This window comes from Arachis duranensis, chromosome 4, assembly GCF_000817695.3.
Source record: "Arachis duranensis cultivar V14167 chromosome 4, aradu.V14167.gnm2.J7QH, whole genome shotgun sequence".
NCBI lineage: Eukaryota > Viridiplantae > Streptophyta > Magnoliopsida > Fabales > Fabaceae > Arachis > Arachis duranensis.
Genome location: NC_029775.3, coordinates 8967938 through 8976690, shown reverse-complemented (window position 1 = coordinate 8976690; position 8753 = coordinate 8967938).

Here is an 8753-nt window from a genome sequence, read left to right as displayed (position 1 = left end):
TTTATTTTTTTATAATTATTTATAAAATATCTTATAAATATATATAATGATATAGTATTTTTTTAAAATAATTACTGACAACTATAATTTATATATTTGATTAGTATGTGTTACGGTGGGTAACCGGAGATTAATGGGTTGGATGGCGTTGGTTGGCCCAAACGTATGAAGGAGGAGGCTTCAAGTGGATCTGCAACTCGGGAACCTCCGTCCGACTTGTGTGTGTGAAAGAATGGGGGGTGGTACCTACAAAGACACTCCGATGCCTAAGTCAGCAAAGGATTAAGCAGGTTTTAGAATGTATTGGAACTTAGAGATACCTGAGGGGTGTCAGAGTATTTATAGTGGTGAACCAATAACCACCGCTGAAGTAGTTCCGCCTTTTAAGGTGGATAACCGTTCCTTTATTTTAGGGAGGTTGAGATATGACTCTTGGAAGTGGGTAGAGAGATTTTAGGGGCAGTTACTCATTTGAATGAGTGCTTATCTGCCAGCTAACCTTCGTCCCGACTTCTTTGGAGCAAGTCATGGTGGTGACCAACTTCGTAAGACGAAGATCGGTGCTGGGTGAGGCTCAATCCTTTGGATCAGGCCTTTCATTTGGCCCTGGGCCTTTACTATTGGGCCAGTGTATGAACAGTGCCCCTACTCGATCCCAATTTCCTTTAAGATTTGGGTTCGAGTATTCTACTCGGGGTCGTAACCGACTTGTGAGGGAACCGACGTGATTCGTTTGCAACCGACGTAAATTTTCGTGACTTTTGATTTTTACAGTTACATCTAATCAAACGTCGCGTCCGTTAGGGGTGTGTGTAGGTATTAATTACCTTGGTAACGGTGCATTCATTAATGACCGCTTCCATTTTACCATTATGCCCTTAACGTACTTATAAATGCTTCCCTCTTCCTTCGTTGTTTCGTTTCTTCGATTTTTCAAAAATTTTTCCCCTTTCATCTGTACGTGGAATACTTTCGTATCTGTTCGTGGGGTACTCTTCGTTGAAGGCTTTCATCTTCCTCTACTTCTTTTCAGGCAAATGTTGGTTCTTTCTTCCCTTTTATCAAGTGTTTCTGCATGCCTTTTATTTTCTTTGGCGAGGGAGAAAGTGACGTCGTAGGTTGTTTAGATTTCATGCCCCTTAGGGACTCTCGTTTTTTATTCTTTTTCCTTTTCCCTTTGTAGGTTTACATCGTACCCTAGGGAAAAAATGTCTTCTGTAGAAGTTCTTGCTCAGTGGGTTGATGTTACAGTCTTGGGGGAGGAACCCTTGGTCGATACCGAGTTCATCACCAACCTTCGCACTCATCACCACATTTGTACTTCTGAGGAGGATGAGCCGAAGTACGAATTGGTGGTCCCGGGTCTGGAAAACCGGGTTTGTTTTGGGAGGAATACTGAGGAGGTTCCTCATTTTTTCTATATGTATGAAAGCATGATTACCCGTTTGGGTGTTTTTCTTCCATTTTCTGATTTTGAAATAGATGTTTTGTGTCACTGCCGAGTTGCTCCTACCCAACTTCACCCCAATTCTTGGGGTTTTCTGAAAATTTACCAGTTTATCAGCCATGCCTTAGATTTTCCGACCTCTTTAAGGATTTTCTTTTATCTTTTCCATATGACCAAGCCCTTCAGTGGGCTAAATAACAAGCAGCAATGGGTGTCTTTCCGAGCCATTCAAGGCCGGAGAGTTTTCACCCTTTTTGATGAATCCTTCCATTTTTTCAAAGTTCAAGGTGTAGAGGGTCACCACCTCTTTTTTCTGGATGAAAATTCTGTTTCTCGCTTTCCTCTGTATTGATTGGAGGCCTCCCCTGCGAGAAATATGGTTTGGATGACTTGGATGAGGTGGAGGCAGCCATTGTGGGGTTCCTCCGAGAAGTGTGGGGGAGGGCCCCATATCTGGACACCAAAAAATTTCTCCAAGGGTCGTCGGCCTTTGTCCAGGCACAATTAGGTAGCCTTTATCTTTTATATTTTTGTTTCCGACTTGTATCTTGTTTTTTCGACTTGTCTGAATTTTTTGGCTAATAATTGCTTTTACAGAGATGGGGAAGAAGAATTCCAGCGAATCTTACCAGAGAGTCCAGGAGGCCAAGGCAAGATCTCGCGCCAGGGCCGGCAGTGCCAGGGTAACTAGCTCCTCTCTTCCTCCTCCTCCTCCTCAAACTTTGGGACCCCTTCTCGGCCTATTGTTATTTCCTCTTCGGCTTCTTCTCAGCCACCCCCTCCCCCCCGACCTTCTCCTGAGCCGGAGAAGAAGAAGCGTAAGACTTTAGAGTCTTTCTTTTCTTTTGAAGGTGAGGCTAAGGTGGATGCACCTGCATTTGTCCGGAAACACATCTATCCCCATACCCGTATAGGTATGGATGATGTTTCTGTTCGGAACCACCTCACTATTCTGGCTCAGGAGAGTGTCAGGGCGGCGGCGGTATGTACCAAATTTCTTGATATTTTTGAGAAGACTCCTCTTAGCTCTCTGGGTTCAACTTCGAGGGTTGAAGAGTTGGAAGAAAGACTTCTCATATATCAGAAACATGAGAAGGAGTTGAAGGAGGAGGTCGCTAAATTGAGGAAGGAGAGGGATGACCTTCGGGAGGAGGGGAGCAAGTTACTAGCCCAATGCAATATGAAGGAGGGTTTGAGGAAGAAGGTGCAGGAGAGTTATTCAAGCTTGTTCAAGGATCTCGTGGTGGTGAGGAAGGACTTGTTGAATTCTCAGACTGCTTATGCCGAGTTGGAGGACTCTATTGCTGAGGGAGCCGAGGAGGCTTGGAGGATTTTCAAGGAGCAAGTCGGCGTCCTTGCTCCCGATTTGGATCTCTCTCCTTCGGACCCTGACAAAATTGTTATTAATGGGGCCATTGTGTCTCCTCCCCGACCTGTATCTGAGTTCGAGTTGAAGACTCGGGGTCAGAGAATCATAGAGTCTCCTCCCCGTCCAGATAATGCTCCGAGTTCTTCCGAGACTCCTGAGACTTCTCTTCCGACTCCTGAAGGTGCCTCTCTCCCTGGTCCTGATGGCGCTCCGACTCCTCTTCCTGGTTCTGGTGGTGATCCGTCTACTCCTCTGAAAAAATAACTTTATTGGCTATATGGGGGCCCGGCCTGTGGGTCCCCCCTTTTTTTTAAACTCTTTATATTTGTGGTAGTGGTAACTGAACAATTTCTTCTGGCCTTTTAAGTCCGTAAACAAAATATTTATTATTGCCCTTTTTTGGATAAGGGTTTTGTTTAACAAAAAATACCCTTTTTTGATATAAGGGTTTTCAACTACCTTTTTGCGTGCATGCTTTTCTAGTTTGACTTTTCGAAGTCCCCTTGATCTTTTTCTGAAAACCTTTTCTTTGGCTTGTCTGTCTTTCTGAACCTTTTCGCTTTAAGGATTTTAGGACAGCTTTTAAGCTTTTTACTAGGCTTTTTAATCTCTTTTTTGTTATTCCTTATACTCAATTTTATTTTATTGAGTTCTTATGATTTAGATTATTTTTGCGATTTGTTTTCGTTTCTACTCGGTTTTTCATTTCGACTTATAAGTTGGAACGTCTCCGAGTTTTCCACGATCAACTTTTATAACCTCTTTACACCGACTTGTACCTCGTCGTTTTATCCTGACGACCATTTAGGTCGGTTCATGGGATTTTAACGTTTTGTCGAGCTTTTCATGTTACAAGCATGCCACGACCTCGGTAACTCAGTGTCGTTCAGGTCGGTCACTTTATAATAACCTTTTCCTAAGACCTCATTGACTTTGTATGGTCCCTTCCAATTAGCAGCGAGTTTTCCTTCCCTTGACTTGTTGACTCCAATGTCGTTTCTGATCAAGACCAAGTCATTCGGGGTAAACGTTCTTCGAATGACTTTTTTTGTGGTACCTCGTAGTCATCATTTGTTTCAACGCTGCTTCTTTTATCTGGGCTTCTTCGCGGACTTTGGGAAGCAAGTCAAGCTCCTTTTTGTGCCCCCGTATGTTCCTGATCTCGTCATGGAGAATTATCCTTGGGCTTTGTTCATTGATTTCTATTGGTATCATCGCTTCTACGCCATAGACTAGTCGGAAGGGCGTTTCTCTAGTGGCGGATTGGGGCGCTGTCCTGTAAGTCCATAGCACTTGTGGGAGCTCTTCAGCTCAGGCTCTTTTTGCCTCTTGTAATCTTTTCTTTAGCCCTGCCAGTATGACTTTGTTGGCTGCCTCGGCTTGCCCATTGGCTTGCGGGTGCTCAACCGAGGTGAACTGGTGTTTTATTTTCATACTGGTTACTAGGCTTCTGAAGGTGGAATCGGTGAATTGGGTTCCATTGTCTGTAGTAATGGAATAAGATATCCCATATCTTGTGATGATATTTTTGTAGAGGAACCTCCGACTTCTTTGAGCAGTGATGGTGGCCAATGGTTCTGCTTCTATCCACTTTGTGAAGTAATCTATTCCCACGATCAGGTATTTGACTTGTCCTGGCGCTTGGGGAAAAGGACCTAACAAATCCATTCTCCATTTTGCAAAGGGCCATGGAGAAGTGATACTGATGAGCTCCTCTGGGGGAGCCACGTGAAAATTTGCATGCATCTGACACGGTTGGCACTTTTTCACAAATTCTGTGGCATCTTTCTGCAAGGTCGGCCAATAAAATCCAGCTCGGATCGCTTTCCTGGCTAGTGACCTTGCTCCGAGATGATTTCCGCAGATCCCACTGTGGACTTCTTCTAACACCTCGGTGGTTCTTGAGGTCGGTACGCACTTTAACAATGGTGTTGATATCCCCCTTCTGTAGAGAATATTTCTCATCAAAGTGTAAAGTTGTGCTTTCCTCCGGATTTTCCTGGCCTCTTTTTCCTCTTTTGGTAGGATGTCAAATTTTATGTATTTGACCAAGGGGTTCATCCATCCGAGGTTTAAACCGACTATCTCAAGGACTTCTTGTTTGTCTTCTATTTTTACCACTGAGGGTTCCTGGAGAGTTTCTTGGATCAGGCTTCTGTTATTCCCTCCTGACTTGGTGCTTGCTAACTTGGATAGGGCGTCCGCTCTGCTGTTTAGATCCCGAGTTATGTGTTTAACCTCGGTTTCTGCAAAGCGCCCAAGGTGCTCCAGAGTTTTCTCCAAGTACCTCTTCATATTTGGGTCCTTTGCCTGATATTCTCCACTTATCTGGGAGGTCACCACTTGTGAGTCGTTGTATATCATCACCTTTGTAACACCGACTTCTTCTGCCAACTTCAATCCAGCAATCAAGGCTTCATACTCTGCCTGATTGTTTGAAGCTGGAAATTCAAATTTTAGGGAAACCTCTATCTGGGTTCCTCTTTCATCTACCAGTATTATGCCTGCACCGCTTCCTGTTTTGTTGAAGGATCCATCTACATAGAGTTCCCATGTAGTTAGTTTTTCCTCCTGATCACCTGCGTATTCTGCAACGAAGTCGGCGAGGCATTGGGCTTTAATCGCCATCCGAGTTTCATATTTTAAGTCGAACTCGGAGAGCTCTATTGCCCATTGAATCATTCTCCCTGCAACATCCGTCTTCTGGAGGATTTGCTTCATGGGTTGGTTTGTACGGACTCTTATTGTGTGAGCTTGAAAGTAAGGCCGTAGCCTTCGTGAGGCTATTATTAGGGAGTAGGCAAACTTCTCTAGTTTGCTGTACCTTAGCTCAGGGCCTTGTAGAACTTTACTGATGAAATATACTGGATGTTGGCCGACCTCGTCTTCTCTTATCAGGGCTGATGAGATAGCCCTGTCTGCTACAGATAAGTATAGGATGAGGTCTTTTCCAGCTATGGGTCGGGTCAGAATAGGAGGTTGGCTTAAGAATTGAATGAACTCCTGGAACGCCTCCTCGCATTCAGGGGTCCATTCGAACTGACATCCCTTTCTCAATAAGGAGAACAGTGGAAGGGATTTTAGTGCTGATCCTACCAAGAATCTGGAGAGGGCTGCAAGTCGGCCATTCAGCTGTTGGACCTCTCTCAAACAAGTCGGGCTTTTCATCTCCAGGATGGCTCTACACTTATCGGGATTGGCTTCGATCCCTCTTTGTGTTAGCATAAATCCTAGAAATGTCCCTGCCTCCACCGCGAAGGCGCACTTTGCGGGATTTAGTCTCATCCCATGCAGCCTTACGGTGTCAAAGACTTGTGAGAGGTCCGACAAGAGGTCGACTTCTTTCTTGGTCTTTACCAGCATGTCGTCGACGTATACTTCCATTAGGCTCCCAAGGTGAGAGGCAAACACCTTATTCATCAACCTCTGGTATGTGGCCCCTGCATTTTTTAATCCAAATGGCATGACCACGTAACAGAAATTAGCTCTGGGTGTGATGAATGATGTCTTCTCCTGATCTGGCTCGTACATCGGGATTTAGTTATACCCCGAGTAGGCATCCATGAACGACAAGTATTGATACTCCGAGCTGGAGTCTACTAGGGTATCGATGCTTGGCAGTGGATAAGGGTCCTTGGGACATGCCTTATTTAGGTCGGTATAGTCCACACACATTCTCCATTTGCCATTTTGTTTTTTGACCAGCACTACATTGGCTAGCCATGTTGGGTACTTGACTTCTCTGATGAAACCGGCTTCCAGGAGCGCCTGTACTTGTTCTTCTACTACTAGGGCTCGTTCCGGGCCGAGCTTGCGTCTTCTTTGTTGTACAGGTCGGGACCCGGGGTAGATCGAGAGCTTGTGGGACATGAGCTCGGGGTCTATCCCAGGCATGTCGGAGGCCTTCCAGGCGAAGAGATCGGAGTTATCTCTTAGGAGCTTAGTCAACCCTTGTTTTAGGGTTTCCCCTAGGTTGGCTCCTATGTGAGTATTTTTTCCTTCCTCTTTGCCGACCTGTATCTCCTCCGTTTTTCCTCCCGGTTGTGGTCGCAGCTCTTTTCTGGCCCTTGCACCACCGAGCTCTATTGTGTGAACTTCTCTGCCCTTTCCTCTCAGATTTAGGCTTTTATTGTAGCATTTCCTTGCCAACTTTTGATCTCCCCTTACCGTTGCTATCCCCGCTGAAGTCGGGAATTTCATGCAAAGGTGGGGTGTGGATACCACTGCTCCGAGTCGATTTAGAGTAGCTCTGCCGATTAAAGCGTTATATGCTGACCCTACATCGATGACTATGAAGTCTATACTCAGAGTCTTTGATTTTTCCCCCTTTCCAAAAGTGGTGTGGAGGGGCAAAAATCATAGTGGTTTTATTAGCGTGTCCCCTAATCCGTATAAGGTGTCGGGGTAGGCTCTTAATTCTTTCTCATCCAACCCTAGTTTGTCAAAAGCGGGCTTAAAAAGGATGTCCGCTGAGCTTCCTTGGTCTACTAGGGTTCTGTGGAGATGGGCATTTGCCAGGATCATAGTTATTACTACTAGATCATCGTGTCCAGGGATTATTCCTTGCCCATCTTCTTTTGTGAATGAAATGGTAGGGAGGTCGGATGACTCCTCTCCGATCTGGTAGACTCTTTTGAGATGTCTTTTGCGAGAGGATTTGGTGAGTCCCCCTCCCACGAACCCCCCTGAGATCATATGGATATGTCTCTCCGGAGTCTGCGGGGGTGGGTCTCTTCTATCCATATCATCTCGCTTTCTCTTTCCATGACTGTCCGACCTTTCTATGAGATACCTGTCAAGCCGACCTTCTCTAGCCAGCTTTTCTATCACATTTTTAAGGTCGTAGCAGTCATTTGTGGAGTGACCATATATTTTATGGTACTCACAGTAGTCACTACGACTCCCCCCTTTTTTATTTTTAATGGGTCTAGGGGCCGCAGCCTTTCAGTATTACAAATCTCTCTGTATACATCCACTATAGAAACTTTCAGAGGAGTATAAGAGTGGTATTTTCTTGGTTTCCCTCTCCCTCTCTTTTGTTGAGGGAGGGTGCCCAGGTCGCCAACTCAGGTCTCTTAACTTAGCGTTTTCCTCCATATTGATGTACTTTTCAGCTCTTTCTTTCAGCTCTTTCCTGTACATCACTTAGAGAGACGGGGTGCCTTTTGGATATGGATTGTGAGAAGGGACCTTCTCTAAGTCCATTGACTAACCCCATTATGACTGCCTCTGTGGGCAGGTCTTGAATCTTTAAACATGCTTTGTTGAATCTTTCCATATAGGCTCGTAAGGATTCTCCGACCTCCTGTTTTATTCCCAGGAGGCTCGGTGCATGTTTCACTTTGTCTTTCTGGATAGAGAACCTCATTAAAAACTTCCTTGAGAGGTCTTCAAAATTGGTGACTGACCTCGAGGGGAGGCTGTCGAACCACTTCATCGCTGCTTTCGATAGAGTAGTCGGGAAAGCTTTGCATCGCGTAGCGTCGGAAGCATCAGCTAGGTACATCCGACTTTTGAAATTGCTTAAGTGATGCTTCGGGTCCGTGGTTTCATCGTAGAGGTCCATATCGGGGCTTTTGAAGTTCCTCGGAACTTTTGCCCTCATTATGTCCTCGCTGAAAGGATCCTCCCCTCCCAGGGGCGGTTCTTCTCGCTCGTCACGGGAGTTGCGACCTTTGAGGGAGGATTCTAACTTCAAGAGTTTTCTTTCTAACTCTTTTCGTCGTTCCATCTCCTCTTTTAGGTTCTTTTCAGTCTCGTTTTGTCGCTCCCGTTCTTGTTCTAGCTGCTCCAGGCGACTGTGGACTAGTCCCATGAATTCAGTTGTATAGGATGGTCCCTCTTTCTCTGATTCGCGCCCTTCTGAAGAGTTCACCTTCGGATTTTTTACTCCGGAGGTACCTTCCCTGTGTTGATCATTGGTTCCCTGGTGGAGGG